The 19787-nt window shown below is 39.3% G+C and overlaps 1 protein-coding gene across 1 annotated transcript in view; it reads left to right on the plus strand.

Annotated features, from left to right (window-relative positions):
* The first annotated feature begins 12071 nt into the window (after positions 1-12071).
* fndc3a (fibronectin type III domain containing 3A) overlaps positions 12072-19787 on the plus strand; it is a 133992-nt gene continuing 126276 nt past the window's right edge. The window contains exon 1 of the mRNA XM_066699917.1: positions 12072-12365. The gene's annotated coding sequence lies outside the window, so the exon portion shown is untranslated. The remainder of the gene's footprint in view (positions 12366-19787) is intronic.

Genomic DNA, 19787 nt, shown 5'->3' on the forward strand with positions numbered 1-19787 from the left:
CAGATAGTAAGCCTTCCATGCAGAGACCGATGCCTTGGGCACCCATTAACATTAAACTGAGAGGACCAGCTGCCAGGATCGGCTGTAAAATACATCACGAGAATACACTCCCCTTTCAACAGCTCATCTTGTTAATTAGTATGATCAATTTTATATCCTTTTGATATTGAACCTTTATATAAAATAGTAAGGCATAGTTTGGGATTTGGGAGAAACTACAAGGAGGGCAAGATGCCAATGATCAGTCGATTCTGTTTGACAAGCGAACAATGTCTTGAACGCACTGTGGACGTTTCTGCTTGTAAATACCCCGTTGATGATAAATAACACCGAAACTTGCTTATGCCTCAAAAGTATAGAAAATGGCTATTATTCCCCACAAACTTTGCTTTTGTGACCAGGACAGTGATATTTTGAAATGTAACTATTTCCAATGAGAAAATACTGTAAATACAGTATAATCGTAAATCTTGAAAAACTTCTAAATCTTTTTTGCATTACTTTAGTATAAATACATGTTAATTTGGATTCATGTTTTTTTCTGACTTTATGTGAATGAAAAGACACAAATTCTCAAATCAACTATTTCAAAATATCACTGTCTGGGTCACAAAAGCAAAGTTTGTGGGGAGTAATAGCAATTTTCTATACTTTTGAGGCATAAGCGATTTGTAAATAGCACTTACTACCCAGGAACAAAAATTGTGTTACATAGTGTAATGATTCCACAATGGCATATGATTGAGAAGTGCTCCCCTTTGAATGAGATACCATTCGCTACTGAACCAGTAACAGGTTTGTGTTCTACATCGGATTCCTTAATGCAATCTGTTTCTCCCTCAATAAAGCCTGCTTTTGGTGTGCTAATGTGTATCCCTCAGCTTACTAAAACACTACAACAAGAAAATCTTTACATTTGTCGCCCCGCCAGTATTTTCAAGTACAAAGTAGATTTATGTTCATGCAGGGCATGGTATAGGGAAAAATCAGGGACTACCCTGAAGAGATATAGTGCCCTCAGTCCAATAGTTGATTGAATATACCCTTAAACGTCAATTAAACGCCCCTGGCGTTTATTCCAAATAACTGCAAGACTTCCCGGCGTCAATTGGAGACCGGCGATTGGATTAAATATTCATTAATAAAAAGACATTGCAGACTCATACTGGGTAAGAAGAGCCTGTAAACATTGCTTCATTGTAGAAGTAGGCTAATAGGCCAGGCTTTTATTTACTTATTATTTTTTAATCAATTGCTTTGCAAAGATTGAAACAAATCACGTGCAATGTATGGTGAACACTGGATTGAAAACAAGATACCGGTAATTCTGTTAGCAGTCTATGATTCCATATACTGTGAATGTCAACATCTATGGGGTACTTAGGGGCGACACGCTCACGACCACACCTGCCTCTTTTGTTTAAGAGAGGACCTTGTTCACCCCCGTCAATTCTCTCCCCGGGCAGGCTCGACTGGACCCCTGAACACCACCAAACAGGAAGCAAGTTGGCATTGAGGCCATTGACTGGCCCTCACGTTCCAAAGACCTGAATGCAATTGAGAACATTTGGGACGTTATGTATCGGTGCATCCGACGCCACCAAGTAGCGCCACAGACTGTCCAGGAACTCACTGATGCCCTGATCCAGGTCTGGGAGGAGATCCCCCAGGACACCATCAACCGTCTCATCAGGAGCATGCCCAGATGAAATTCACACAAGTTGGAACAGCCTGTGATTTCAATTGTTTACTTTGATTTTCGGTGTGAGTTTGAATCCAGCCTTCAATCAGTTGGTGATTTTGGTTTCCATTGACCGTTGTTACGTCATTTTGTTCTCAACAAATTCCAAAATGTACAGTAACAGTAATGATTTTCATCTTTAATATATTTCGTTAATCGAGATCCGATGTGTGATTTAAGTGTTCCCTTCATTTTTTTTAGGAGTGTATGTTGTAGCGATCTGGGACTGGGGGGGTGCATGTGCCTGTATATTTGTGTGTTGGGGGATGGGTGGTTTAGTGTGCGTGCATGCTTGGTGGTTCATGTGCATGTGCATGTGCATGCTAGGCTGCGTTCCAAATCGCACATTTGCTCCCTCGTTCCCTTCCCTTGCGGGACGGAAGTACTACGATGGCCATCTTAAGGGCTGTCCCAAACCCTAAGGGAATGAGTGAAGGGAGCTTAATCGAGCTGTTTGTGCCCTTCAATGCTCTCTTTGACAGAGTATACAAAAGAGCACACTTATGCGGAAGTGTGCTGAAGTCCCAGAACTCGTTAAAGGCGGAGACAAGCCAATTGGGAAAATATGGCAACGGCGGTTGCATATAAATGTAATGCTAGCTAGACAGTTGTAGAAATTGTTAAATTATGTATCAAGGAAATTATAAGACATAGATAGATAATATAAAATCCAAATTGTTGGAGTTGGGGAGAGACAAGTGTGTAACCCTGCAACCTCTCCGTTATTCCTGCCATTGGTGGTGAACTCCCAAACGATATGGCAAACAAAAAGCCCGTATCGTTACAATAAACAATACTATATTTAAAGTGAGAAATAAATGAATAAAAACACGTGTTTTTTAAAATTAACATACTGTATACATATTTACTTGAAAACAAATGCAAAAAAATAAAAGTTTACGTAAATATGTTGTGGAAGGTTCTTTAAAATGTATTAATGCATCTTTAGAAACTATTGATTTCACTTTTCTTTATTTATAAAACACCGGCTGCTATTTGAGACCTTTGGTTACAGTGTAAGTCGCCCTGGCCAAGGGTGTCTGCTAAGAAATAAATAATAATGTATGTATTTTACAGATTGATTGAAAGGGAAGAGATAGTTGGTTGCAATGTAATTTCTAAAACTTTATTCTGGGCACCAAATAAACTCCTTTCAAATGGTTTATATAAAATGTATCCACTTTTTGCACATTTGAAAATATAACCAATGTGATTGGGTTACATCAGGGGTTTTCAAACAGATCCTGGAGTACCCCCTGCCCTGCTGGTTTTTGTTCCAACCTAGGTCTTAATTACTTAATTGAATGGTATATTGCTTTGTTAGGCCAATTAAGGATTCAATTAAGCAATTAAATCCTCTGTTGGAACAAAAAACAGTAAAGCAGGGGGTACTCCAGGACTGGTTTGAAAACCACTGGGTTACATGAATCAGGTCTTACAAGTCACTTTTATGCAAATCATAGTATTACTGTCTTTTAATGCCATTTGTTACTAGATGAAGACAGACTGCATTGTGGGGCATATTTTGGGCATATATATCTCAAAACATAAATTCTGATGTTACATTTGAACACCATTGGTTAAATAAAATTAACTTTTTAAAGATACTTTGTATTTTACCACCCATTTCTTTTAACTCTTTGTGTTTTTAATATTCAGTACACTATATATATATATATAGCTTTCCCTCAGATCTTCAATTAACTTACTTATGAATTGTATCTTCAATTCTTAAGACTATATACACTCACCTAAAGGATTATTAGGAACACCTGTTCAATTTCTCATTAATGCAATTATCTAACCAACCAATCACATGGCAGTTGCTTCAATGCATTTAGGGGTGTGGTCCTGGTCAAGACAATCTCCTGAACTCCAAACTGAATGTCTGAATGGGAAAGAAAGGTGATTTAAGCAATTTTGAGCGTGGCATGGTTGTTGGTGCCATGCGGGCCAGTCTGAGTATTTCACAATCTGCTCAGTTACTGGGATTTTCACGCACAACCATTTCTAGGGTTTACAAAGAATGGTGTGAAAAGGGAAAAACATCCAGTATGCGGCAGTCCTGTGAGCGAAAATGCCTTGTTGATGCTAGAGGTCAGAGGAGAATGGGCCGACTGATTCAAGCTGATGGAAGAGCAACTTTGACTGAAATAACCACTCGTTACAACCGAGGTATGCAGCAAAGCATTTGTGAAGCCAAAACACTTACAACCTTGAGGCGGATGGGCTACAACAGCAGAAGACCCCACCGGGTACCACTCATCTCCACTACAAATAGGAAAAAGAGGCTACAATTTGCACAAGCTCACCAAAATTGGACAGTTGAAGACTGGAAAAATGTTGCCTGGTCTGATGAGTCTCGATTTCTGTTGAGACATTCAGATGGTAGAGTCAGAATTTGGCGTAAACAGAATGAGAACATGGATCCATCATGCCTTGTTACCACTGTGCAGGCTGGTGGTGGTGGTGGTGTAATGGTGTGGGGGATGTTTTCTTGGCACACTTTAGGCCCCTTAGTGCCAATTGGGCATCGTTTAAATGCCACGGCCTACCTGAGCATTGTTTCTGACCATGTCCATCCCTTTATGACCACCATGTACCCATCCTCTGATGGCTACTTCCAGCATGTCACAAAGGTCGAATCATTTCAAATTGGTTTCTTGAACATGACAATGAGTTCACTGTACTAAACTGGCCCCCACAGTCACCAGATCTCAACCCAATAGAGCATCTTTGGGATGTGGTGGAACGGGAGCTTCGTGCCCTGGATGTGCATCCCACAAATCTCCATCAACTGCAAGATGCTATCCTATCAATATGGGCCAACATTTCTAAAGAATGCTTTCAGCACCTTGTTGAATCAATGCCACGTAGAATTAAGGCAGTTCTGAAGGCGAAAGGGGGTCAAACACAGTATTAGTATGGTGTTCCTAATAATCCTTTAGGTGAGTGTATATCTAAATGTGTAAACACTGCCCCTAAGTGAGCGTATAGCACTGTGATCACATTTTGGACTTAACCTAAAACATACAAAACATTAGCTAATTTTAGTATTTTTGTCCATATCTAAACAAGTAGAAACACAGTAATTCTGAAAAATTAGTTCCAATACATCACAGGGCCATACACTGCCTATATTGTGGATTTTAAAGAATGTACTTTGTAACTATAGCAGTCTGCACAAAGAGCACTCTAGTGGAGATGGGTTTTATTTGCCAGTTTAATTACTGCCAACCGTGATGTACTTACAATGCACATATTGTTTCATTTCTTTTGGACCCCATCTTAAGGACAATTGTCTTCGGTGAGTCTCACACAGTAACACAGTTCAGGGCCATCAAGTGTGCCTCTTACAGGGACCTTTAACTTATCACTAGAGAATGACGTGTTACCAATGTTAAACAGAGGAAAAAGTGTGCTCAATGGAGTGATTCAACACCATTAATAAACTAAACACAGTGATCTGAGAGTTCCAGGCACATGCGACTCAGCCCAGTTCCTGGGCAGTGATCAATTAGTATTTCCTTTAATGTGATTTATTTCCCATTACTGTATTTTATTTCCTACTGCAAGCATGTGGTTGTATGTTTATCTTCTGCGTGTCCCCACTGTTAATACTAATGAGAACAGCATGTGATTTGCTGCTTTGCTGAGACAGTGGACAGGGGTAGGTGTCAGAAAGGCCTTGGAGGTTTTCTGAGCACAAGCAACACGGTTCTGTTTTCATTATTATTAAGAGAAACAAAAAACAGCACTGGGGCCCTTGAAGGAAAGCTTAGCTAAGGCTGCTGGCTGACCTACAAGTGTTCACTGCAGTATTACAAACAGTGGGCTCCTGTGTAACCACAACCCCTACACTGCTTCAGTGTAGTCCAGCCCCTCAGTTACTCAGCTGATAAACAGCTTATGTTTAAAGCACTCCCAATCTTGATTTGAAAATCAATGTAATTCCATGTATCATTAAATTTAACATGTATTGCTCATTAAACTATACTTATGTTTGAATTATATCAGTTTTCCAAGTTTGACAAACAGATTCATCCTAGAAAATAACATAAGTAAAATTCCAGGTGAACTGAGTGACAACAGGAGATGTGTCCCGCTAGAGCAAATTACACCACACCAAATTCTTCTTAATAGCAGTTTTCTCCAGTCCTCCCATCACACTGAGCTCCCTGTAGTAACTGTAGGAGGCAGGGCAGGGAGACAAGGGTCAGGTGCGGTAATTAGCACAGATAGGGAGAAATGATTCGATAAGTAGCAGGCGATACTGTGGAAAAAGAGCAATGGTGACATCTAGCTGCGATAGGGGGAAGTCTCAGACAGGGGATGTGAGTGACGATCATGTTCTTTATATGGTATACGCCCTCTGACAATTTTAGAATAGAGGAGAAAAGGTTTACTACTTAATTGACAGGCAGGTGGGACATAAACTAATACTAGAAAGCCTCACAAGTTCTTATATCTAACCCAACTATACAGCTACCTAATGCCCAACTCCACTGCTCCATTGGCATTTCCCCTGCCCCTCTTCTCTCCTGTAAATCCTCTTCTTCATACTCTTAACTTGCTATTTGTCTCAGTGAGTATTCAATGTAAATGCATTGTCCTTGCCTACTGCTCTCTCCATCACCTCTTCAATGCCATCGCTCTCTATTTCAAAGATGCTATTCCATTACTATTCCACTAGAGGTCAGCATCAGTATAACCAATCACCTTTTTTCCTCCCTTTAACTCTTCTGTAAGTCATTGTACAAACATACCTCATACATATTATTATTCATTACCAATTTGCCCTGTTTCCACTGACCTATCACTAAGACACCAGTACAGTGAGATTTGAGCTTTTTTTTTTTTTTTTACAGAAGACAGGATTCAGGTGGTTTCTGGGCAGTTTCTGAATGCTTACTTTTTGGCCACATTATAAGGGTCCCATACTCTTTTTCATGTATGCAGTACTATCAAGCTGAGAACCAGAAATTGGGATGTCAAAGTAGGTCTGGTTTAAAACCCACTATTGTTAGCATAGTTAAGACTGCTTTAATATGTAGTGGATAAGGTTTCATTCATTCAATTCAATTTAGAATTCAACTAGAACACTAGCAAGGAGATACTGAGACCTGTTTTTTGTAATACAGTTCTTCCCCATCCTTGGCATCTGGGCCTCAGTGTCTTCTGATATGTGTTCTAGTTGAGCTCTAAGTTAATTAATTCTACCCTTCCTTTATGTTTATTTGCTATTTACACCTTTTGAATTAGTTTTTGGTGCTGATACTGTTGGGATATTCAATATTTCCAACAACAATTCGGAGGGAACGTACATTATATGTAGTTTTTTATTTTTTAAATTACCACTTTATTCTTGGTCTTTTTGACCATTATTTTCCAAGACAAGGACTAAGTATCTGGTTTTCATTCCAAAACAGACTGACAGTGAGCTTACTAAAACAATGTTATTGATTAGTTAAGATCAATGTGGATGCATTGGTGATGATCAATGTGTTCCTCAGACACTGGCTGAAGTACAATGACAAATCCTGATGGATCGGGGGTTATTAGTGTTAGACATCACACTGGCTTAGAACATACAGATGCCAGGGACTACCAATAAGGAGAGAATAGAGAAAAGTGCTGCAAAAGAAGAGAGAGAGATGGAGTTTAACAGAGGAGAGAAGAAAAATAATTAAATTCAAAAGAGAATCAAGTCTCTGAAAATCTTGCAAACAGCATTTGAGAACTCAAGGCTCAGCTCCCCATTAAACATTAACTGTTTGTTGGGCTCCCTGTTACAATTGCAATATTGTTAAAGCTAATCCTCCCAGTTTAGTGTATTTCCCCCCTGCTCTGGTCTGTATCAAATTGGTTGGTGTTTGTGTGTCCCCTCCATGGGTTTCTGCTGGTCTGCACAGGGTTGGTCGCCATCAGCATGGACACCTCCCCAGTATAATCAACTGACCGTGTGTCTGGTGTGCCACCCAACTGTCTACAAAAACATGTTGTAAAAAAAGGCAAAGCTTGCAGTTCTGTCAACAGGCCAATGCAATTTTTCCTTCCTGACTCTCTGGACAACAAGATGCAGTTGTCAGCTGTAAACTTTATTTAAAAAACAATGACAACAAAAAACAACCAAAAAAATCAACAGAAAATAACAGCTGTTCACTGGCAAATAGGACCTGCTTTCATCCATTTTATTTCCACTTTACTCATGTGTGACTCACTCTAGTTCTACAGCACCTCTGTTCACTTTAATGAGTCGGATCTCCTTGGAGTAAGTATAGGTACAATTAATGGTTCTTCAATGTGACGCAAAACCCCCTTTCATGCTGCTCACCACTCTCAGGTACCTGAATTATGAGGGCACAGTCTGTACTCATTCTGCCACAGAGATGATCCAGAAATAAACAGGAATTATATAGGGTGATGTGTGAAATTACATGCCTTTTACTATGAGAGACACATTTCGCACCAGGTTTGTGACTTTTAAACTGACTGCTACCAACAGCCCCAACCGAGCAAACAACCCACGACAACAAAAGAGGAAAACCCACATACACAAATAAATGCCAGACAGAAAGTGTTTCAAATCAAATCAGTGTTATCCTGGGGAACTGTTTGTGGAACTGGGATTGCCTACACAATTTTGTCTTAAATTGCCTTGCTTCTACAAGGTAGTTTCAATTAAATAATAATTATTTTTGTATATTTTGATGAGGCAGTGAGTAAAACCCTCACTTTTCTTGTGTTCTCGCTACCAGAATAATGTGAACAGAAACAGAGGATGATGTTTCCTCACCTTACCTGGAGCTGGATTAAACTAGGGTTGCCATCTTTTCGCTTTCATTTCACATGGACAGGCAGCTTTTCAGCTGTGGTCCCCCCAATTTGTGTGACTTTCAATAATTGGTTGCAAATCCTTTGCAGTCAATGACTGCCTGAAGTCTGGAACCCATGGACATCACCGGTTGCTGGGTTTCTTTTTTGTCAGCAGTCACATCATCAATAAATAAAAGGGAACCAGTTCCCTTGGCAGCCATACATGCCCATGCCATAACATGAGATGAGGTGGTATGCTTCGGATCATGAGCAGTTCCTTCCCTTCTCCATACTCTTCTCTTCCCATAATTGATCATCCCCGCAAATTGAAGTTGATCTTTGTCTCATCTGTCCATAAGATATAGTTCCAGAACTGTACAGGGTTCTTTAGATGTTTTTGGCAAACTCTAATCTGGTCTACCTGTTTTTGGGGCTTACCAATGGTTTACATCTTTGTGGTAAACCTTCTGTATTTACTCTGGTGAAGTCTTCTATTGATCATTGACTTTGAAACAGATACACCTACCTCCTGGAGGGTGTTCTTGATCTGGCCAACTGTTGTGAAGGGGTTTTACTTTACTTCAGTTGTTTTTCGTGGTCTTCCTGGCCTTTTGGTGTTCCTGAGCTCACCAGTGCGTTCTTTATTTTTAAGAATGTACCAAACAGTTGATTTGGCCACACCTAATATTTTTGCTATCTCTCTGATTGGTTTGTTTTGATTTCTTAGCCTAATGATGGCTTGCTTCACTTGCAGTGGCAGCTCTTTGGACTTCATATTGAGGGTTAACAGCAATAGATTCTGAATGCAAATGCCACACTTGAAATCAAATCTAGACATTTTATCTGCTTACCTGAAATATTAGGGAATAACACACACCTGTCCATGAAACTGAGCAGCCAGTTGTCCAATTACTTTTGAGCCCCTAAAATTGGGTGGCCACATATAAAAATGGGTGTAATTCCTACACTGTTCACCTACTTTTGATGTAACTACCCTCACATTAAAGATTAAAGTCTACATTTAAAGTACATATTGATTGTTTCCTTTCATATCCATTGTGGTGGTGGTACAGAGCCAAAATGATGACAATTGTGTCACTGTCCAAATATTTATGGACCTAACTGTACATGTGTATTATCACAAATAATCTGTTTAATTTATTAAATAATTGGATATGGGTTTTTGTGTTGCTGTATGCTAATTATCTGAGAATATAGGTAGCTATATCGAACTTCAAATGTCATGTGTCTAAAGCCAATATTTTTGAGTAAGAGCATCAAAATGGTTTTGGGGACTTTCTTTTAAATAATTGAAACTCAGCCTCAGAATGCTCACAATGCATTTTAAGACTCAGAATTGTGGCATAAGGGACACCAGTTTGGCTGTCTAGTCCCAGTTCCACAACTTGCTCCCCAGCATGAAACTACTTTACTTCAAAAGAGGACCCTTTCTACTATCAATAGGACCTAAAATGATTCTGGGGACTTTCTTTTAAACATCATTTAAACATCATTAAACATCATCAAGCAAGCTAATATCTCTCATTAATAGAGCAAATGGAAACAATAGGGACACCAGTTTGGGTGTATATTCCCAGTTCCAAAAATATTTCCCCAGCATGAAACTATTGTAGCACTATTGTACCTTAGTACTACTATTACTTTTACCAATTCTGTTCAGTTTAACAAATTGTACAAAATATGAATACATTATTATTATTAATTATTAATATTATTTAAATAAAGTATTACAATATTTTCAATTAAAACACAAGTTGCTGAAAACCCAGAAAAAGCATTTTTCTATTTTGGACGTCGTTGTAAATATTTCTACTGTTCTGGCGTTCAGGTGTTATGGGGCCAGGGATGAGAAGGAGTGGGCTCCTTCCTCCAGAGCCCGCTCCTTCTCATTCCTGGCCCCTAAATGGTGGAACGACCTGCCCACCGAAGTCAAAACAGCAGAGTCCTTTGACCTCATTACGGTGCTTACTCAAGACGCATCTTTTCCGACAGTACTTGTAATATTAGTCCTCTATCCCTGCTAGATAGCACTTCACAGTTTTTATTATGCTTCTCGCGTTCTTGATCGTTTTCCTCCTTGCTCCCTTTCCCGTACGTAGCCCTTGACTGTGACCCTACATCTTGACAGCACTTAGCTTTCACCGTCCAGGATGTAGGACCTCACTTACTGTACTTGTGTAAATTGTAAATTGGAATTTGTAAAGTGTATTATTTTAAATTGCTATGTTTTAGCTAAATTGAATTTGTAATGATTGATGCCTTGTACTTAACTGTATTTTTGCACTTTATTTTCACTTATTTTTGCACTTATTTTCACCTGGATAAGGGCGTCTGCCAAGAAATAATAATAATAATAATAATAATAATAATAATAATAATAATAATAATAATAATAATAATAATAATAATGATGAATCCTGGATATTGTGCATCCCCTAGCAATCACCTTGATTTCACTCTACATTGATTAGACCAAGTTCATATTAATCACAGCCAACTCCCATAATGTCCCTTAATGTTTGAGTAGCAAATAATACAAATAAAAACGTATGATTTATGTTATTAAGTCTAACGCTACAGAGGTGCCATGCTGAGAGTGTACGAAGTTTAAGAATCAAATCTAGATCCCAATGCTGTAGGCTACATTCTAGTAACGTTTTGAGAACAGTAATACAACAAACAAATGTGAAAATAAAGGTTCAAATTGCTAGAAGACAGGTGGTGCCACATATTTCAGTATATATCTTAAAATATTTCAGTATACCTGCTGTAATATTTGACATCCCCATACCAAGAGAAAACAGGGGGTGCCAAATATTTCAGGAGATCAGCTGTAATAGCAGGCTGCACCCCCTGGAGAGCATGCGCCATATCAACGTAGAGCGGTTTGCGCAAGTGCAAAATCAAGGTGATTGCTAGGGGATGCACGATATCCAGTGGGTGCAGAATTCGTCGTAACACCTGCAGTCTCGTTGTGGGGGTCTAATGTCGTTTCCGGGTGACTCGATTATGTTTACGTATGCTTAATCTGAAATGAGTAAGGATTAAGACACATTGATAGATTGTAACCCCACTACACTCAGTCATTGGGAAGCGCGCAGTATGTACAGACCACCCACTAGTGCATGACTGCGGGTCACGTTCCAGTAGTGCAGCTTTGCGCAGATCTGCGCGGCTCCACCACTGGGATCGGTGATATTCTGCAGATCTGCGCAGACCTTCGGAAATCTGCCTCTTGTTGTGTAGTGAATTACTTGGCCATGGACGTAAACATCTGGTGCTTCATGTGAACACACATGACAAGCCCCCTATAATCTGTAAACGTATTCAGAATCTGAAAAAAATAAATAAACAAACAAACACAACAGCACATTAACATGCACGGTTGTACACAGTCACTGTAATTGTACACCACGCTCCACCTCGCAACCTTGAACTTTGTCTGCTGCGTAGATGACGGGAAATAGTTGGCTTCCTCGCAGCGCGCATGCGTGTTGGGTTTGTGTACATTTGCGGGGATGAAGATGGCGGTTTTCCAAAGTGCTAATATAAGACAGCAGGGACACTGCTTTTGGGTCAAGACAATACATGATTGACAGCGTTAGTGTTCTGAGGAACGGCAAGGCACGCAGATAGACAGCACGCCGCCCGGGAAGCGCTGTGTCCACGGGAGTCCACGGCCACTGGGGAGGGGGATTTTGTTTTGCTTGCATTTCATTTGATCTTTTTCTATAAAGTTTTCGGAGGGGAGGGGGCAGCCACAGCTTCCGCCGAGCCGCCCGCACTGGTGAGTAACATCCCCGGCCATGCAGCTGCTCTCCGGCGGCCCCGAGCTGCGACTTTCTGTGCTCGGGGTTTCATTTCCGCGGAGACTCCGATCTGTGCTGGCGAGCTGCTCTCTCACTCTGCAGTAGGAGCAGTAGCGCCACTTCAGCACAGGGCCCGTGTTTATTTACACACAAGCTATCGCCGCAGGTTTCATAGAGGAACTGACTTTTGTGACAGGGAGCTATTGAAATGATCTAAAATACTGAACAGATCTTCGACTTACTTGTTTAGTAAACGATGGAGGAGCTGACGTCGTTGACAGTTGAGCTTTCCACTTTAGCGTGCCTGCCAGATACGCAGTTCAGTTGAGTTATTTTTCTGTTGTAAATGTTTTAGAGGCCAATTCGTATATTATGCTGTCAATGAACGTATTGTAAAACGCATGCCTTTATAATGTTATTCTTTCTCTTTAATATGGCTTTGAAAGCTGTAGGCCTATATCAGAGTCGTTGGTTTCTTGGAATTTGTTTGTTTGTTTTTATCATTTTGTGCAAAATCGTTGTTTATTCAGTGCTTCCAATATTTTGAAAAGCGTATCATTATTAATGATCTACAGGTGCTTGCTGAGGTGTTTTCTTGTAAAAAGTGAATTTGCAAAATGAATGTCGCAGATGAGCTATTCTGTGCTGCTGTCATCCATTTCAGCTGATCTTTCATATAATAGGCAGCTTTTCCAATACGTGCTGTGCTATCTTGGAGTGTTGTCACAGTTCTTCTTGTTGCCAGCACTGGTCAATAAACTAGGCTACATAAGGGTTCTTACAAGTGCAGCACTCTTGTGAGCAGGGGATAAAATTAACTTTGGCCACTAGCAACTGTGTCTGGTAGAAGGAAAAAACTTACCAGCCACTTGGTATTTTTACCAGCCAAAGGCAAACATCACCAATAATGCTAAATCTGGTTAAATCTACACGCATTTGGCTGGTGGTGGGTGTTAATTTTATTTCTTGCTTGTGAAGGTCAGCTGTTCAAATAAGGTTTTCCTGGACTCTGAAGGTTTGTCAGCACTGATTGGAGATTATATGTGTGTGCTGTTTAGGAAGCTATTGTTTTTTCAGGAGCTCAGACAACCCCAGGAGATGTATCTGGTAGAAGGTAAAGAGTTTATTTTGGCCTGGATCTCTTGACTAAGGGAATGATTACTTGACCATGAGGACGAGGCCATCGGAACCCTCCCATTAGATGGAATGAGTCAAGGAGCTGCTGCAAAGGCGGTGTTGGGTGGAGGAGGGATGCAAAGCAATGAATGCTGGGTTAGTTTGTGAGTTGCCGGATGCTTATGCATGGGTGGAAGTCTGGCATGAGATTGGAGGTTGTTTTCCTTGTGAACTTCAGTTTATAAACTCCATCTAATCCCAGGTGTGTTGAAGAAGATGTGGAATTGTGAGTTTTGCTGTAGTTCTGCAGCTTTTGCACAGTATATTGCATCCCCACCTCCCCTGGAAACAATCCTAAAGCAAATAATAGAATGTATTTGACAGATTAGGTGACCCTCCAGGGCCTGGGTCGCTCACTATTCGTGCTTTCCATCGCAATACCCTGCCTTTATACATTTTGGAAATGTGTTTCTACTGTGTTTTTTCTTGGCAGGTATGTGCCGGTTCCCTTTTCGAGTTTGGATGATGACAGTGTACACACACGTGCACAATGTTGGGTTTGACGATGATCAGATCTGATGGTGCACAACTTAGGGGTTCTGGGTTGCCTCACATTTTTTCAATGTAGTATTACTCCTGCATGCATTCTACAAAATGAAGATTTTCAAATAACCATTAACATCCCAGAAACCCTATACTCCCATGTTTTTTTTAATCCGTTTAAAATAAAAAAATGAAACAACTGTATTTCATCATTGATATTAGCCTACACTTTTACAGATTAATTAACACAAACTTTATCTGTACACTTAACATTCAAACATAATGGTGATGTAAAGAGCATTATATTCAAAATCTGACCTTTTTAAGGGATAGTTTTATTTGTGTGTATGTCATAATCGATATCAACTATAATATACCCCATTATTTCAGAGAGATCTCGGAAGTATCTTCCTTAGCCCAGTATATTTATATTGGTTTCTGAATTTTTAGATTCATTTTTTTTCAGTGTTTATGACTAGGTTTTAGGTTTTTAGCCATTAATGCTGTTAAGAGAAAGTAAACTTTCCTCTTGTAAGAAAAGGTCTATTTTGAAACAACAGTGCCATAATTTGCTGTTAAAAAGAGTTAGAGATACTGGTTAGTCTTAAATAGGGGAGGACCATACAAGTTTTCTTTGGGTTATGGTCTAGTGCTGCTCTTTTGTTCAGGAGCCCTCTGAGGTGATTGTGACATTATTATGCCTGTCTTTTCCCTGAAGACATTTCTGTCTAGATTCAATAGCTGGCTTTGTGTTTCTCATGCCCTTTGAAAGTGAATATGTTTACACCCTTGTATTGTAAGGGGAGAAGCTAATAGTCATGCATGTGAAGTGACATAAATTAAGTGGGTCTTTTACAGTAACTCCCTGTTTTTTTATGAATACATGGAGAACCGGAGAACTCAACACAACTTCTGCCCCATTGAGGAACTTGGGCTAGTTGTTCCTAAACTAGTGATAGACCATGCTAGTGTTGGGACAGCCATGCTCTCGTAGGTTTTATAGGCGTCTTCACATCTTCAGGGGCTAAATACATTTATTTATATAAACTTTAAGATTCAATATATGGAAACAGTATGCATTGTATGACAATTGCTGTGTTTCGTTGTTTTTATATGCTGTATAAGCTTAGATGTACGTCACAAGTGAAACCGAAAGTGGCAGCCCCCTATTACAACATACTCACCAAGTGAAAACTTGGGAATCCCTAGAAATTATACCCAGGCTGTTGCAAAACTTCCCGGAGGGATTTGTGGTTTTCCTCATAACTTAAGGATGATAATGAAAAATTAGGCCTACCCCCCAGAAATCAGGAAAAAAACAACAACCATATTAGCGTCTGTATTTTCTGTTTATAATGCACAGTGTGATTGCTTGTATGCAAGGCAATACATTGCTGTAAAATGAAATGCACTGTGTTGCCTGTTTAAATCATCGCAGTTTGGGTAGCTGCCAGGTCAATTTTCAGCTGAAGTTGCACATCTGTACGAGTGAGATAAGTGCATCTTGTTTTGTGCCTTCTGATTAAAGAAAAGTTTTGGGAAGAGACTGGGCAGAATTGATTAAGTAATTACAGTGTGGTCTGACAAAACCGTGGGGCTGGATTATGCCATGGCATTGTACAGGTGATAGATGCCACAGTATTTCCAGCAGAAGGAGTCGTTTTTTAGGTTTGGTGTCGACTGTGGTAATGTTTTTTTCTTTAAATGTTTTAGACATGGGCAATAAATCATAGTCTGCTTTTGCAAGGAGCAATATTTCCTTCCTTCCAGAGCCCTTCTGCAATCAAAAGAAAAGAAAGTCTGCTGTTAACAACCGACTGATTGCATTCCATTCTAATCCTGTATGTAAGTTTTGATTAGGAGTGGAAAAGGATGGAGGTTTCAGCACCGAAGCAGGTTTGCTTCAGAAGGTAAAGTTTTATGGTCACGTTCACGTATCCCACAGTTTGAAGAACGGCTTTCTGCAGAAATCGATGAAATTGGATGACTTGATTTTTGTATTATTTTTATATTATTCTACAGTTTTTATGAAAACAATTGGAATTGCTAATTGTTTAAGTTACAGCTTTATTGTGCAACATATATTTACATTATATTTATTAAAATAACTTAATAAAGCATAAACAATGCTAAAGAACCATTCTAGAATTGTATATCTATGATGTTGACAATGCTGTTCATGGCTTCATTGTGTGATAAGTTGTCGTTCACTATCTAGGGGGCAGCAGTAGTTTTAATTCAGCTTAACACACCCCTCTTGATCTCTGCATCGTCTCTTTTGTTTCACAGCCACAGCTAGGCTGCATCCCAAATCGCACACTTGCTCCCTACACCCTTCAACAAGTGTGCACTTCGTGTGATGTTGTGCTGATGTCACAGAGTGTGCACTTGAGTGAGTGAGGGTGTAGGGTGTAGGTGAAGCTAAAAGCGCTCAATGGGACACACTTCTGTCAGCATTCAGCGCCTTTGCCTTTGACCGAAAAAAGTACCTACCAGTACCAGTCTTTTCTTGTCATCTGTCTCTGTATTTAAAATTATATTAATTTTGAAATACATTATTCGTTAATATCACCTCCCAGTTTTATAGGATGGTAATTATTTAATTGATAGGTGCCAAAACGTGTTTTGGCTGAACTTTCTAATCGTATATTTAAATCATGATTATATAATAATGTTATATTGTCTGTCTATGTATTATTTCCTTGATACATAATTTAACAATTTCTACAACTGTCTAGCTAGCATTACAATACATTTACACCGTTCAGCCATAACATTATGACCACTGACAGGTGAAGTGAATAACACTGATAATCTCGTTATCATGGCACCTGTCAGTGGGTGGGATGTATTAGACAGCAAGTGAACATTTTGTCCTCAAAGATGTGTTAGAAGCAGGAAAAATGGCCAAGCGTAAGGATCTGAGCGACTTTGACAAGGGCCAAATTGTGATGGCTAGACGAATGGGTCAGAGAATCTCCAAAACTGCAGCTCTTGTGGGGTGTTCCCAGTCTGCAGTGGTCAGTACCTATCAAAAGTTGTCCGAGTATAGTATAGTATAGTATAATACGATAGTATTGGAAGTTTTATGGTATGTATGTATGTATGTATGTATGTATACATATATATGTGTGTGTGTGTGTATAATATGTGTATATATATATATATATATATATATATATAATGTATATAATATATAGTGACAAGTGTGGGGGGGTTAGTGAGTGACCAAAACAAATAGACATACACAAACACCTAGCTCCTGTCGAGCCTGAACTTACACATAAACCAGTCCCTCTCTAAAAATGTAACTAAATATATATACAAACACACCAAAAGGTACCAAGCCAGAACGTAATTTGTTTCGGTTATCCAAAGTTCAGACTTGTTTCACTTGTGCTCTCGCTCTCTTACCACTCTCCACTCCCAGGCTCTCCTCCTGCCTCTCCATCAAGGAAGACAGGTGCTGCCTGCTTTATCAAGGAGGGGAGCCCGTCATGGAGGGAACAGTGGGTCAGCTATTTCCCCCGGTAATGTTCTTCTGCCGGGGTCTGGGGAGGTGCAAGAAAGTTCAAGGCAGTGCCTCACCGCATTCCCCAGCACGACATCACAATAATATATACACACATTTAATAATTCTCGGCCATAGTTGAGCACTGGTAGTATGCATTGGTCAGATACTTTTCTCTTGAGGCAAATGGGTGGATTTCCTTTCAATAGCATGCCTTTTCTTTGAAATATACCCCATCATATTTTTACTCTTCCTTTGATTTCGTCTCGCAAGATGTCCATCTACGTTGATTTGTGGTCAAAGGTAGACATAACTTATGACTTTGTCATGTACCTTTTGTTCTACATATTTTTTATTTTAACAAAGGTATTGAACTTGACTTTGGTCTTATTTAAGTTTATTTTTAGTGCAGTTCCTCTGCCTAACGAGTCGTGTGATAAATCTGACATATGCAACCAGTTAACAGATCAAATTCACATATCCTTGTGATCACCCAGATGAAGGTTAGTTTTAAAGTAACCAACAGTTTAATGTTTATCTAACAGTTTGCTAATGACTCATAATTGTATCCTAATTTAGTTACTTGGTGTTTGGTAATGAAGGGTCAACTTTGCATCTGCAACACTGACTCAATGACAATCAAGGCACCTTTATTCATAGCAACAAGTTTCTAAGTAATTAATCATTTGATTGTAAATCATAAATATAATAATACATTATGTGTCAGGCAGTCATTCATGCAATGGTATGCAAAATCATGATCCTACTAAACAGCTACTTCAATTAGGGTACAATCATTTAGCAATCAATTATTTATTTATCAATCATTGGACACCTATTTGGAAGTTGAAAACAAACATTTTAGCACTTTGTCAACAATGATTAAATTATCAATATGTTTTGATTTTAAATGTAGCCAGAAACATAATCAGAAAGTAACAACAGAACTTGTCAAGGAGTATTAACCCAACTCCAACCACTGAATCTATTGAGAGACTCAGAATATAGGTATAGGACACATACACATTGATAGTGTAGTGAGAACATTTACTCCAATAGAGAATACTACAGACCAGGTATTCCAAAACAGTTCAAAAGTTCTACCAAAAACAGTCAAACCTATGTGTGAGTGTGGGTGAGAGAGTAAGTGTGTGATTGAGTGTGTGGGTGGGTGTGTGTGAGAGAGGGAGTGTATTGAATTAGTGTGTGTGCCTTGTGGCCTACATTGCAGAGGTCTCTTTAAGCTACTGATGCCTTTAAACTAACTTTTCAAAAAGTGTGGCATTTAGACGTCATCGATGGGGCCGGTTGATCAGTCCAGCAAAGGAAAATAAACACTCTACTGGAGCCGAGGATGAGATGATTGTGTTAAACGATTTAGCCTAGGCTACTAAAACGAACACCAAAACTTAACATGAACTGTTAAAAATTGTAGCGATTTATGCTACAAATCGATGGAAAGCTGGCAACCTACACGTTTCTCACCTTGACCTTCTTCTTCGCGTATGGATCAATTTTCTGTTCTGATCTCAACAAGTCTGGGCAAGTAGGCACCAATCAGAGGCAGCATTTTTATGATGTCATCATGTAGACTTCTCACAAAGTATTTTTAAACTACAAAATACAAAACACTAAAGTATTTTGATACAAAATATGAAGCCATTTTCATCAACCATATCAAATACAAATTACAAAATCCTATTTTGTATTTGAAATACGTATTTGAAATACGTATTTGAAATACGTATTTTAAATACATATATCATAAATACTGCCCATCCCTGGTTGAAGATATGTCATGTATTCATATAGGTTTTCTCAATGCTTTGATTTCTTAGAATCCTGATGATTGAGCTTTTATATTGAATCCGACCAAACAAACCCACATGAGAGAGTTTTATATTTATACTAATTACTAATACTAATTATAATATAAGAGAGGACACTGTCATAACTTTGTTGTCAGGAGAGTCTGAGAATTGTAGGAAGAGGAGACAAAAATGGAGACAGCAAGGGAGAGACTGATAATTGGACTTTAAGGATTTGTGATTTTGATTGACTCTGTGTGAAGAAGTGTCTCCTGTTTTCCGTTTTGAATGCCTTGAAGCCCAATTTCCATTTGTGTCCCTGGGTGCGTGTATCCCTGCTGATCTGGAAAAGCTCCTCTGGTTTGAAGTGGTCGATGCCTTTCATGTTTTGAAGACTTGAATCAAGTCCCCACGTAGTCGTC

Source organism: Amia ocellicauda, chromosome 3 (genome assembly GCF_036373705.1).
Source record: "Amia ocellicauda isolate fAmiCal2 chromosome 3, fAmiCal2.hap1, whole genome shotgun sequence".
NCBI lineage: Eukaryota > Metazoa > Chordata > Actinopteri > Amiiformes > Amiidae > Amia > Amia ocellicauda.